This window comes from Hypanus sabinus, unplaced genomic scaffold (genome assembly GCF_030144855.1).
Source record: "Hypanus sabinus isolate sHypSab1 unplaced genomic scaffold, sHypSab1.hap1 scaffold_387, whole genome shotgun sequence".
Taxonomy (NCBI): Eukaryota; Metazoa; Chordata; class Chondrichthyes; order Myliobatiformes; family Dasyatidae; genus Hypanus; species Hypanus sabinus.
The window spans coordinates 359,847-374,237 of record NW_026781277.1 but is presented as its reverse complement, the minus strand read 5'-3'; positions in this window follow the sequence as shown (position 1 = coordinate 374,237).

Genomic DNA, 14,391 nt, shown 5'->3' with positions numbered 1-14,391 from the left:
ACAGGGGTATAACTGTATGCGAAAAACACTTGTTAGCGGTTTTTCTGGGCAGTACAACATTTCAACTACATAGTGGGACTTAATCCACTTGCGATATTGACAGAACATACTCCCATACAATTACTGTTAGATAGAAGGATTAAAGATGGCTCAGTAAGCCAAAACAGGATTACCAGGTGGACGTTGCTGTTGCAAGGAAGAAATATAACTGTAAAGCGAGTAAGTACCACCACTGTGTTAGCTGAGAACCTGGTGTACCAAGGTGCTGAACATGAGTGTCAGGTTCTGATAGCAAATTATCCCAAGGGACCATTTGTTTCAAAACAAACAGGAGGGGTAGAGTCAAATCAGACAAAATAATGCTTGAGACCAAAGACACAAAGGAGAAGGGAAAACCGTATTTTAAAATGTTTGTGGATGACTCCTCATCAGTCGAGGATGGTGAAAGGAAAACTGGGTGTGGTATTTAAATAGAGGATGAACAGGGACAGGAAAGCTATAGCATAACTTTAAAGCTAACCAAAACCATGAGCGCACAAGCAGCAGTATTGGCAGCTGTAACATACGTGGTTAGCCACCCAGAATATTTTCCACCTGGATCAGTCATACACTCTGATAGTATGTATGCTTGTAACAGCTTTACAGAACATTTGCCTTTGCGGGAAGCAAGAGGGTTTGTTTCAGTTGATGGAAAACCCCTTCCATTTGCTGCTCTGCTGCAATATATATTTGAAGAAGCAAAGGGGAAAGAAGACGGAGTTGTAAAGGTGAAAGCTCAGTCTAAATTGTTCCCTGAGGGGAATAAGAAGGCTGATGAGTTAACAAAGCAAGGTGCTTTAAATAGGCAGGATTGGCAACCACAGATTGGGGAGATGGGAAGGCAGAAGGAACAACAGATTAAGGTTATGGCTTTAAGTAGGATAAAGAATTTTAAAAAAATAATAATAGGTGTACGGTCAGAAATGTATGAAGAATACAAGGCTGTACATGTTAAAGATGGAGTAGTCCTATATGAAGGAAAGTTTGTGCTTCCAGAGCTAGGAAGAAATCAGATGATCCACTGGTACCATGATTTATGGAGACACCTGGGAGCTGAAAAAATCAAGGAGGTGTGTTGGTGGTCTAGGATGAAGGAGGATGTGGAGCACCATGTCAAGAGTTGTTTCATTTGTGCACAATATAATCCTGACGGAAATATAAAGAAAGTAGCCCTCCGACATATCAGACCAGTGAAAGGACCTTGGACTAATTTTCAGATAGATTATGATAGACCCTTGCCACCAACCACAGGAGGGTGCAAATATATCCTTGTAGTGGTAGACACCTTCAGCTAGTGGGTGGAAGCTTTCCCAACTAAGAGTGACACAACCAAAGCTACTGCAAAAATCGTATTGGAAAGGGTTTTTACTCGTTGGGGATTACCTCGGAGTATAGAGTCAGATAGAGGCACAGATAATGCAAGATGCCATGGTACTTTTAGGAATTAAGCAAAGATTTCATATACACTATAGACCACAGTCTAGTGGAATTGTGGAAAGAATGAACCGAACTTTAACAAACATGATGGCCAAAATGGTACAACAACATCGAACAACATGGCAAGCAGTTCTGCCTTATGTGTTGATGATAATAAGGAATACAGTGGCATCTTCAACAGTTTACACCCCTTATAAACTCATGACTGGAAGAAAGATGAAGGGGTTAGAAGAGTTGTTAGGGTTAGATTTGTCAGAACCTGAAATAGATGGGATTGTGTCAGAGACGTGGGTGCAACAGTTGTAGAGACAGAGAAAGGGGCCAAATATGTGGCAGCTCATCAAATAGGAAATAAGAAGCAGCAGAGTAAAGCCTACTTTGACTCAAAAGTCAGTTCCATAGAATTAAGCCCATGGCAAAGGGTGCTGATTAGAATACACTAACCCACTTCATTTTTAAATCCAAGGTTTGCAGGGCCCTATGAAATCATAGACAAAGCAATTCCTTTAGTATACAGGGTACTAACTTCTCCAGATAAAAGTGGATGGTACCACATCAACTAATTGAAATTGGTAGGGGAGAAACAGGAAAATTATCATCATCGACATGTAACAATTAATGAACATGATAGTCCCAATTTTGGAAACTTGACAATTGATGTACACAATAGATCTGATTTGGAAGATCTGAATTCGGAACAGTTATTCCAAGAAGATGGCAACAGATCTGACCAAGGAGGAGTTTTCCAATTTTTCAGTTTGAAAAACAGGGAAGATGTGTAAATAAAATAAGGAGAGATTCATTGATTGCTGCCTCCCCTGTCTTGAAACGAATTTGGGTGAGAAAAGATCGACGACTTGAGTCCAAAGATAATTGGGAGCTTAGATTGCATTGGTAAGAAAACATGATAGAAAACATGGAAACATTGATTTAAAGTAATTGGAACTGGAAATAAGAGCACATACTACTCTTTGTGTATTTACAGATTTAATTCAATATGGAGAGAAGAGTGCATTTTATGGTAATGGAATTGACCATGACTGGGGTCATGATTGGTTGTGCTTCCGAAACGTTACTACCGATGAACTTGTCAACAACAAGGTCGTTATATGAAGACTATTTGGTGATCAAGAGAAACTTTTCTCAACGGATACGGGTAATACGGGTGCATGTGGAAGAACTGGAAGACTCGAATTTGTATTATGCTGGGGCAGATGGTTTGATGTGTGTGGATAAAACATTAAATATTCCATAGGGTACTGGGTACTTGTGATGACGATAAAGGGAGATTTTATATACCAAAGGATGGAAAGAGTGTCCTTTGGAAAGTCACAATGTTCCACTTGAGGATGTGACTTTAAATTTGACTATTGGAGGACAAACTTTGCCTAAGCCAGCAGTGGAGAAGGTAGTGGGGGAATGTCTTGCAGTCCAACGAACTGATAAGGATCGATATTTGTGGGACTATGTTGTAACTGAGTTGCCACCGATTCCTCATTTGACTGCAGACTGGACACGAGTGGTGGATGAGGCAAAGGAAATAATTCATCAGTGGGATGAACATTCAAAAGTTATTAAGACACATGCTGAGAAGACAAATGAAATGTTGAGTGACTTAGACTTTTGGGGTAAGTTTTGGAATTGGGGACCAAATGTTCAAATACATCCATGGGTGAGAATAATCTCACATGTTGCAGTAATATTAATTTTATGCACACTGATGATTGTATTATTTAATGTGTATCAACTCAGAAGATGGAAGGCTGAAATTATGCAAAAGGTAGAGGGGAATGATTTTGCACTATGAATAAACGAATGGCCAGTATAAAAATTGTATGAATTTAGTAAGTAAAAGTTAGAATGTAGGTGCAGCATACCTGCTGGGGATCCATGGCAATCCACTGGATGGTCAATAGAATAGAGGAGGATAGTGATCCTAAGATAAATCTTTGGATCAAGAGGAGGGATACATTGGCCAGAAAGAATAAGAATCATCAAATCAGTGAATTCAAATGAATCAATGACAGTGGAAGCGGTCTTTGTTCTTGCCGTGTGCTGGGGGGATGGAGGCTGCCATTTTGTGAAGACACACGATTCTCCATTTTGTGAGCTTGACATGCTGGACTTGATTAGTGTTTCAAAGAAGACACAGGGACAAGGTAATCTGCTGGACTGGAGGTCATTTCCAAATAAGGAGTTATTTGTGAGGTGTTCTTTGGTTGGCTACAACATGCAGACTTGTGAATGCCTGAGGTGATTCAAGCTCCTTGCTGACTGAGAACAAAGAGTCAGGAGTCAGTAACTGTTCCTTGATGGCGAGAGGACAATACATGGATGCCGGCTTGGACCAGAGCCAATGACCAGGTGTTAAAGGCCAGACAGATGACCTGCGGCCAATGACACGGGAATGCGACATTTGAATTGATAAGCAATGGATATAAAAGTGGATGCTTTGTGTGCGCCGGTGGCGGTAACTTCGTAGAATAACCATCGCAGACACAAGCGAGAAGAACCCTTCGTGAAACACGTGGGGAGTGAATCGGAACCAGGAGGAAAAAGGGGCGCCTGGCCAGCGTAAATTCCTCTGCCCGGGTAATACCTTTGCTATTCTTTGAGTATCCAGGAGAGTCAGGGATACTTAGCAGGTGTGCACACAAGGTATTTAGTGTACGAATTTCACGTATTTGTTGTTTTGAACAATAAAGGTAATTGTCAAAAAATAAACATCTCTTTGTGCCTCACTCAGAATCGTTGGAAGAGGTAGAAGCGGTATCTGTCTCTCTCTCTTTTCCAACACACCCGTCTCTCACAGTCACACTACCCCATCTCTCCACAGCTCCGAACTCTCTCTCCCATCTCTCTCTCTACCTACTCCAAACGCTCTCCATCCTCCGGACGTTCTCTCCGTCATTCTCTTTCTCATTCAGTCATTCTTCCGGCTCCTTCTCTTTCCCATCTCCCTCTCCCTCCGCGTTTCTCACTCCTTTCCCCGGACGTTCCCCTTCCTCTTTGTACCGACACCAAATTCTCGACTCTGATCTCTTTCCCCATCTAAAATCTTTCCCCAATCCCAGATCACTTTCCACACACCAGATCTCTCAACTTCCCCGGCCTCCCTCCCCCTGGCCTTTCTCTGCACTCCCCTTTCTCTCGCTACCTCACCAGTTTATGTCCCCGTCACATTCTCCCCAGTCCCTCTGTCTCTCTGGCCAGCGTCGACTCCTTTTCCGGCTAATAACTTTTCTCTTTATTGACTGTGCATGGACTTTCAAGGATCTGGTCGGGTGCACACAGGTAGATAGCGTGTAAACCTACGTGTTTTATATTTGAAATAAAAAAAGGTACTCCTTGTTAAAAACAGATTCTCTGTACCTCACTAATCATTATTACTAGGGGCGCTACTTTTAACAGTGACATCCATCATTAAATTTGCCCACTAACAGGACGTGCCCTCTACACAGTGTTACCATCGGGAAGGAGATACAGAAGCCTGAAAGCTCAGGCTCAGCGATTCAGGAACAGCTTTTTCCCCGCTGCCACCTCTATCACAGTTTTGTTTTCTCTATATTTATTTACCCTGTATTTCATTGTACTGCTACCATAAAGTTAACAATTTCGTGACTTATGTCTGTGATATTAAATCTGGTTCTGATTCTGATTCAGATGAAAAGGGACGTGCTAAATTGAAGAAATTAGTTGAAACTCTGTCAGAACCTCCTGAGACGATGGGCTGTACGGCGCTGCAATATTCTACGTCCTGTGCTCTATCTCGTGTGTTTTATCTTAGTATGTAGGTCTAGCCGATCAGTTATTTAAAGCTGCGACGCCTTCCTTTTCCAGACAACTCTCAATGCGTTGGATAATAAGGTACAGGAGAATTTAACAATAGTCCATAAATGTCAGTGCCGGCCGCTGAATGAGATCAATAGTTTGGCTTGGTAGGGACCCGTCAAGTACTACGAAATGAGGTATTGTCCTCGGTGTTCAGACTGTGCCGGTCATGGGGTATGAAGGGAAGTATCTGGACAAACAGGAATGTTAGCGATAGTCTGTATGGGCCAATGCGTAGTAGGGCATGTCTAACCAGTCTCACAGATCTTTACAAGGTAGTTACCAGGAATGGTGTGGAAGGCAAGGCAGTGGATGACGTCTACTGGGACTTCAGCAAGGAGTTTTCAAGGTTCCGTATGGGAGGATGCTCGGGATGGTTCAGTCACTTGGCTTTCACGATGTAATGAATTGGATTCGCCATTGGCTATGCTGGGGAAGCTGGAGTGTGGTAATGGATGGTTGTCTCTCTGACTGGGGACGTGACGAGTAGAGCGCCCAAGGGATCGATGTTGTGCCCTTTGTTGTTTGTAATCTATATCAACGACCTGGATAATAATGTCATTAACTGGATCAGCAAATTTGCCGATGACAACAACATTACGGGTGTAGTCGCATTAAGCGCGATCTGGACCAGCTGGCAAAATGGCTGAAAATTGTCAGATCGCATATAGCGTAAACAAGTGTTAGATGTTGCACTTTGGGCGGACCAGCCAGGGTCGGTCTGACACAATGAGAAATAGGGCACTGAGGACTACGATAGAACAAACGAATCTGGGAATGCGGGTCCATAATTCAATGAAAGTTGCGGCACAGTTACACAGGGTCGTAAAAAAAAAACAACTTTTCGCACATTGGCCTTCATAAACCAAAGTACGGAGTACAGGAGTTGGGATGTTACGTTGCTGTGGTTTAAGGCTTTATTGGGGCCCAGTTTGGAATATTGTGAGCTGTTGGGCTCAACCACCTGCAGGAAAGATGCAAATAAGATTGAAAGAATGCAGAAATAAATTAGCACGGCCATTTCCGGGACTGAATGTTTTGAATTGAAATGAAACATTACATATGTCAGCACTTTATTCCCGAGCGGGTAGAAGACTGAGAGGAGATTTGATAGAGGTAAACAACATTATGAGGCGTATATAGAGTGCAGATGCAAGTGGGCTTTCTCCACTGATGTCGGGCGAGAATACAACTGGAGATCACGGGTGAAGGGTGAAATGTGAAATGTTCAAGGGAAACATGAAGGGAAACTCTTCACCCAGAGGGTGGTCAGAGTGTAGACAGTACTGCCAACGCAAATGGTAATTGAGATTCCGATTTCAACGTTTAAAAGATGATTGGTGAAGTACACGGAAGAGAGGGATATGGATGGTCACGGTCCGGGTTAGGTCGGTGGCAGTAGGCAGTTTAACTAATTCCTCACTGACTGGACGGGCTGGAGACCCTGTTTCTGTGCGGTGGCTGTCTGACTGTATGTCTGGGTTAGAACTTTAGTATCTCACAGCACCGACCAATCTAGAAAATCGTTGTTACTGTCCGATCCCACATAACCATATAACAATCACAGCACGGAAACAGGCCATCTCGGCCCTCCTAGTCCATGCCGAACTCTTAATCTCACCTAGTCCCACCTACCCGCACTCAGCCCATAACCCTCCACTCCTTTCCTGTCCATATACCTATCCAATTTTACCTTAAATGACACAACTGAACTGGCCTCTACTACTTCTACAGGAAGCTCATTCCACACAGCTATCACTCTCTGAGTGAAGAAATAACCCCTCGTGTTTCCCTTAAACTTCTGCCCCCTAACTCTCAAATCATGTCCTCTCGTTTGAATCTCCCCTACTCTCAATGGAAACAGCCTATTCACGTCAACTCCATCTATCCCTCTCAAAATTTTAAATACCTCGATCAAATCCCCCCTCAACCTTCTACGCTCCAATGAATAGAGACCTAACTTGTTCAACCTTTCACTGTAACTTAAGTGCTGAAACCCAGGTAACATCCTAGTAAATCGTCTCTGCACTCTCTCTAATTTATTGATATCTTTCCTATAATTCGGTGACCAGAACTGTACACAATATTCCAAATTTGGCCTCTGTCCCTGCACACAGTGAATCATGGAGACTGAGTATAACGGATGGTTATAGCATGAGAAGCTGGAACCGCAGATGTGAAATGATGAAGGGAGTATCAAACTACAGGTAAAGCGGTAGAAAGTGTACTTCTGGGCTGGAGGTGGGTGTGACAGTGGTCCCAGTACAGTGAACAGATCTGTTGCTTTAGCGGTAGTAGTAGGGATCATTTGCCCCGATACTATACAACATAGGGACATGTAATCCGAATCCTATCCCTGGTCAGAAATGTCAGATATCCTGGAAAGTCTTTGGATGTTTGGAGACGTCATGTTTTAATTGTGTGGAATATTACTTCCTGGACGATAAGTTACTTTCTGCGTCTCTTTGTCTTGGAGTCGAAAGGCTTTACTAAATGTTGTATGGTTCCAATTACAGATGCGTGATAACCATTGAACAAATAAGGGCATGTCATTTTCTGCGATATTTTGAAAATATGAATGCATTGCAGTTTTAAAAATATAGCACGAGGTTTGGACATAAGTGAGTTCAATTGGAAGAGGAAGTGAAAGTTTACGGCCATGAATGGCTTTATGTGAGTTGCGTGTTTCTTTTGTTCGTGTTGGGGGGCTGACTGGATTAATCATTTTTTTCTCTATGCACTTGACAAAAAATTGTGTCACCTTGCGAGAAGTGATTTCCAGGAACTGATGCGAAATTCGAAGGCTGCGTATCATTCCGAAATTCTGTGAAGTGCTGATGTATGCTAGCCCCAGAACTCCACATCTTACTGTCCTAAGTTCTTTAGAATACGCACTGAGGTCTTTTGCTTTGGAGTTGTTTATTCTGTATTCTCCACTTGCCTGCGACGGTGTTGAAAGAAGACAAGTATGTGCGCGGGTGTTCGCTTTGCTCTCGCTGCGTTTTTAGTTTGTGTCGTTTTGTATATTTCATTTACTATTACTTTCAGAGGCAGACGCGGATTTCACAACGGCCACGTAGATTTAGTGTTAAATGGATCGAAGTTTGAGCGTATGTACAGCCGATACGATTAAACCACGATTCAGAGATATTGTGATAAATTGGTGAGTACACGAATTGGGAATATGGAATTGCCATTTTGGAAGGCTGGTTAGTGTAATGAGCACCAGAAGCTGTTCTGAACACTTCTAAATGCTGTTTTTAAGTTGTAGATTTCCATCGGAAAAGATTGTTTTGCGGTCATTGTAGCATGTGTCCTGCAATATGTAATAAACAGGTCAGTTTAGATAACGTGTCGGTATAGTCAATAGCTCAGCGATTTGCTTACGTCATCAGCCCTAATTACATAAATTATCCCGCTGCTGCTGTGTGGTCAGATTAAATTGTCTTTTTGTTTTTTCCCTCAGCCCTATTTCTCGGATCACGGTAACTGCAGAGTCCAAAAGTTGTAAAATGTCCCGAAACTTCCACCCTCCTAGCAGGACGCGGATGTCCGCTGTCTTCCAGCCAGTATTCACTCTATCTTGTTTTATTTTCACTTTTACAAATAATCCAATCTGGCTCAGATAGGGCAACATACATCTCAAAGAGCCATGTTGTCTCTCCATAACCAAATACTCATAAATTCCCTCTTCAATTATCCTCTACAATAGTTTACCCACTACTGATGAAAGACTCACTGGTCTATACTTCCAACGAGTATGCTTATTATCTTGCTTCAACAAATGAATAATATTTTACCAACTTCTAATCTTCTAGTACTACTTCCGTGGCCAGGGAAGACACTAATATCCTGTCTAAAAGCTCATCAATGTCTTCGCTTCCATTCCCAAATCACCTGGACTATATCCCTTCCAGCACCAGGGAATCATCAATCACAGTATTTTTGATGAGTCCAGTGCATCCTCTCTCTTAGCGTCGGCATGTTGTAGCATAACTGCCTTCTTACGCTGTGTTCACTTTCATCGATGTGTTGTAAGAAGATTCACTGCCTCCTTGGATTCCAGGCACAGGTTTTCCACTTTTACCTCCGATCTGCCCACACTCTCTCCAGTCTCCTCCTGTTCTTCACAGTGCAACACGGCAAGGACTTCTCAACTCCCCTTCTAACTCTTCTAAGTCCATTATTAAACTCTCTCCTGTCTGCATTGTGACCTTCCATAACCCTTTCTGATCCTTTCTCCCTAAACCTTAAGTACCTTTCTTTCTTCCTTTTGACTTGTTCCAACTTTATTGTCACCCAGGGTTACCTTATGCTATCATCTTTGCCCTGCGACAATGAGACAAACCCTTACTGAACCCCAAGACAGTGCTCGCTAAGCAATCTCCACACATCTGTTTCGCATTTCCCAGAGTACGTCATTTCCCAATGTACGTTCCCAAATTTCTGACAGGTAGCACCATAATTCGCAGACTGCCAATTAAACACAATGAATGCTCGGTGGCCCTATCCATGTGCGAGGTAAGTCGAGGGCAGATCTGGCCTATTGCTCTGAAATGCTCATCCACCGAGAGATCTGTCACCTGATACGTTTCCTTTTCTAATATTAGATCCGGTATGGACTGTTCGATAGTCTGCCCATCTTCATATAGTGACATGAATCCCTCCTGGACACAACTGAGAAATTATGCCATACCTAGACCTTTTACCCTGGGGAGGTGCCAAAGAATATTCCGGAAGTTTTAGTGACGCTTGCCGATAACATGGCCTATGTCCAGTATCCGCTTCCTGATCTGCTCTTTACCGTTCCCATTGCACTTACTTGGTTCATCTGGTGGGCTTATCATGCTTCTGTGTTCGCCTCACACTCTATCAACAAACAAACGCGCCACGTTATCCTCCCTTTCTGCAGCTGTGATACTATCCCTGGTTTCCCATCGCCCTCCCTTTACACTCTGTTACCCGACCCTGTCCATTTTGAAACATCAAAAACCCGGAAATTCCTGAAGCCATCCCTAGCCTTGTGACAATCGAGTGTCTATGATAGTTCGGAACATACTTCAAACAGTGTAACAATCACGCCAGCAGCAATCAACGTTTGTATTGCTACCTACCTGAACTGTATGAAACAAGCAATCTTCCGCCAATTCTGCAATTTCCGGATGACCAGGCATATGATTGTTTGAATTTATGACATATTTGACAAACCTGGTAATTGCAAAACGGCTTTAATTGACAGCTCCGCTGACACAGATGGCCATTTAATGTAAACACATACGTCATTCCATTCCTCAGGTCTTCTCTGAATTTCCTCTGTGTCAGTGTATAGATACAAGTATTGGTGCACACGCTGAGCATTTGCAGCATGGACCCAAATTGCTGTAGGATGTATACCGGGGAACTCAAATATCTGTCCTCGTAAAAATAGTTTTGCTTTTGCCATTTCAGGGAATGGGCTACATGGGGCATCCAAAATAATATGAAATTAGCTGATATAGAAAACAGCAAAACCATCGATTTTCTGCGTTTTTCCACCTCGGCATCTTTCTGATTGTCGCCGCTGTGCCGAAGCCTTCTGCGGACTCTATTTGCCACAACGACATGCCTTACGGTTAACCCGTTAAACACCAGGATTAATCCGATTGGTAGTAATGGTGTTAAAATACTGTCCAGTAATTGGTATCCTCTCCACACAGGTGAAGTAGCGTATTCGTATATGAGGGTGCAACGCCACGGCGTGTTGTCAATGATGACGTAAGGTTCAATGGCAAAGTATAACGGGACACATTTCCCACAGATCACTATAACCACGGTCGCGATAACCACCGTGGCTGTTCTCTCGGTGCAGTATCGCTCCCGCAGCTTTCGGCAACATATTGCGATGAAGCGATCGAAGGTAAAACTGACCGTGAACCAAACAGAGCAGTCCTGCGTCGCAGCCACAAATACAACTGTCAGAGCGCATACAGGAGTGATGAGCAGGGTTTTAGAATAAATGTAGATATTGTTGGTCTGATCCACTAAAGCAACAACGATAACCACCATCACATCCGCTGTTGCCATTCCAACCAAGTAACGAGTGATGCATTTGGAGAGTCCGCATTTTCCCCGAGAAAGGATCACAATCGCCGTTAAATTAACTGCATAAAATTTGGAAAGAAAATAGAAATATGGTCAGCTCTCTGAATGCCCCCATTCTACCGATGCTATGTCGGGTATGGTCTGTTTGGAAGTGGAAAGCGGGAATCCAGTGTGTGCGGTCTCGGTCGCTGCACTCCGGCTGGAGGACAATGACGGATGTGAGCGTCAGTGGATTGGCGACATTCCCACAGTTTAGAGCGAGGCATCCGATTTCCACGACTCACGAACCGGTGATCAGTCGATCACTCCTGTAAACAATAACATTTCCATTATTAGCTGTGAAATAGCTGATGGGATTGTTTGTAGCGGTGAAAAATTGGAGTCAGGGAGATATAAAGCACGAGTTCTCATTTACTGACTTACAGAAGAACAGACCTACGTGTCGCAAATAGACTGGACCGTCATTTAAATAAGCTTCCTCGTTGCTATAATGACGGAGTGTCTGCACTGATAGAGACTGGGACCTAGAAAAGCAGAGACCAGCATCACTTCAGAAAGCCTAGCGAGGTGAAATTATGAAACAATGTCAACATCGGCACGAACGTAATTGATAAAAGTAAAATCACTTCGATCAAATTATGAAAAAACGACAATATCGACACCAGCTTAATTGAGAAAAGAAGAAAACATTACAATCGAAATATGATAAATGAAAATAAAACTATTAGATGCCTAAATCCTTCATGCCGGAAACACGTTTCAGCCGACGGTGGCATCTGTGCTCAGTAACAGTGCGGATACCGCAGCAGAGTAACGACGGCACCATACATAAAGTGACCAGCTCCGGCATCTTACCGGGGACACCGACCGCTACAAGTTTGGGATAGAAAACGGCCGCGATGTGGTAAATCGCCGGATATCCCATATTCCGTCAGAAGCAGCGTTCAGTTGTACGGAGCGTTTCAGCTGCTTAGATGGACTGGTGATCGGTTTAGCAGACTTTTATTGAGGTGAAAGCAATTCCACTCAGGTAATTAGCGTGGCGATCACGTCAGGGACATTAGTGACAACCAACTGCACAAACACTTACGGTAAGCCTGTTTGTACTCACTCAATCCCCGTGTCCTGAATTTGACTCCTCAAGGGATTTTGCAATGTAAATCCTTTAAAACAGAATATGTTGTGCTTTTTTTCCATGTTATTTTCCATGATACCTGGCTTCAAATATTTAAATAAAGATATATGTTTTCATTGTTGCTTTTAAATCAGGCATTCAGCTTGAAGTCGATTTATTTGGAACATTTGACGGAGCACAGTCGCTTCTGAAATTGAGGGAAGGAGTTTGTTCTGGCTGGTGAAATGGAGAACACTTCTTCATCCAAGGGAAACATTCGTTCATTCTTTTCCTTCCTTCGTTCCTGTCATTCCGGGCGGTGTGAGTGATGGAAATCACAATGACAGCTGATATACGTTACAAAAAAATACACGACAAATTCCTCCAAACATTTTAAAAGATCCACAGAGATATTCCAGAGACCTGTCGTCAAAAAGGGACCGTGTCCTCGGGAGATTAGCGAGGGCTGAGGAGAGTTTGAAGAACAATGTTTTCCAGCGCACACACATGGGCCGTTTGGCAGGACAGTGAAGGACTTGTCCACCCCATACCCGTGACGTGCGATGCAGTCTGTTTAACTTTAAAGATATTCTCAGACCTGCCACAATTCTGCCACTATTTCTCCATCCATTCTCTGTTTGAACAAATATAGTAAGCAGAATCTATGATCAATCAGCAGGTTCTCAGGCTGTTGGATCATTTGCCACGAAGTTGTATTTTTCTTTCCTGATTTACTGTCAGTTATATTGCCTTTCGAGCGTCACGATGAGTATGTGCAGAACAGCAGAAGTGTTCAAGCTCACCTGTAAATCACACTTCCTTCTGCTCTTGCAGTGCAGCGCTCCGTGTCGATTGTGGCTCTCGTACCGATGAGCGGCCCTCGGCTTATTGGAGAAAGTCTCACCACTCTGATTCCATTGTGGAACTCGTACTAATGTGCGGCCCTCGGTTGACCCGAGAAAGGATCACCTCTGCCTTCAAATTACTCTTCCCAAAGTGAGCAGTCCGTAACATTCTGGGTTGAACTCCATCTGTAACTTCTCAGCGTTGCTCTGCGTTCTGTCACTGTCCTGTTATAAATTCTGACTATCTTCTATACTATCCATAATCCCACCAACTTCCACATCATTGGAAATACAACAACTCACCGTTACACTTCCTTTTTCACATCATTTTTAAAGCACAAAAATCCGGGGGTCTCAGAACAGATCTCTGCGCGAGAACACTGGCGCCAACATGCAAATAGAAAACGCTCCATCCACAACTACCCTCTGCCTTCCTGGGCGTCAGTCCGGAATCCGCAAGCCAACTTTTCCAGGATACCAAGTTTTCTAAAGTTCTGAAAGGTGATACCATGTTTATCAGAAGGATGACCGTCACATCCTCACAGAGTTGATTCAAGCACATGAGAGATGATCTTCCACTCTCAAAGCCACACTGATTCTTCCAAATCAGTTACTGCTTCTGGAAATTCTCGTAAATCCTGTAGCTACGAATGTTCTCCAATAATTTGCCCGTCACTGAAGTAGGACTCACCGCTTCCCGCAGTCACCCAGGGATTCTCCCGACAACACAAGAAGGCGTATTTAACCTACTATTTTTTTTTCAAAGTTCCAGTACAACCTCTCTCTTAATCTCGATATGTTGTCGCACGTCGGCCCGTTTAACGCTCTCCTCGCAAGTATCCCCCTTAACTGGTGAATACTGAATTAAATCTTCATTCATTCACCTGCCCTTCTTCCCCCGACCTCAGGGGCTTGTTTCATCTTCTATCCCAGACAGGTCATATACTCATTCCAGTCATCATTTTCTTCACATACAACTTAATAAAATAGTCTACTCGTTTATTTATTCTACCAAATTCCTATGTACCAAATTCCTATGTACCA